The sequence below is a fragment of the Euprymna scolopes genome, chromosome 33, assembly GCF_053919585.1.
Source record: "Euprymna scolopes isolate OS-2025 chromosome 33, ASM5391958v1, whole genome shotgun sequence".
Taxonomy (NCBI): Eukaryota; Metazoa; Mollusca; class Cephalopoda; order Sepiida; family Sepiolidae; genus Euprymna; species Euprymna scolopes.
Genome location: NC_136514.1, coordinates 58,869,888 through 58,870,384, shown reverse-complemented (window position 1 = coordinate 58,870,384; position 497 = coordinate 58,869,888).

Here is a 497-nt window from a genome sequence, read left to right as displayed (position 1 = left end):
TATATATATATATATATATATATATAAACGGCAACATAAACTTTTTTAAATGCCTGTACAGGGGTTTCTCTCGTTTTTTCTTGACCGCGATCCTTAACGTTCGATTTTCTTTTTCTGGTTTAAGACACATTATTGATTGTAAGTAAGTTTTATTTATTGAACTCATGTGAATATGTTAGTGTGCGCGGGTAAAGGAACATAAATGTGTGTATGTGAATACTTGAAATGAGTGTGCATTAATACGTGCATGTATGTGTGAGCGTGCCTCTCTATATGTAAGTGTATAAGTCGTTAGCTGTACTGAATTCGAGTTTGATAGTGTCTGCGTGATGTGTGAACGTGTGTATGTGTGATTCTGTTAGAGAGTGCATATAAGTGCGTTAATGTGTGCATGATGTGTGATTACGTTCGTAAGTGTGTGTACCCGTGTGTGAATAAAAGCGTATGTATGCGCATGAGTGTTTAGACATCTAGTCTGTTTGCATGTGTGTATATGT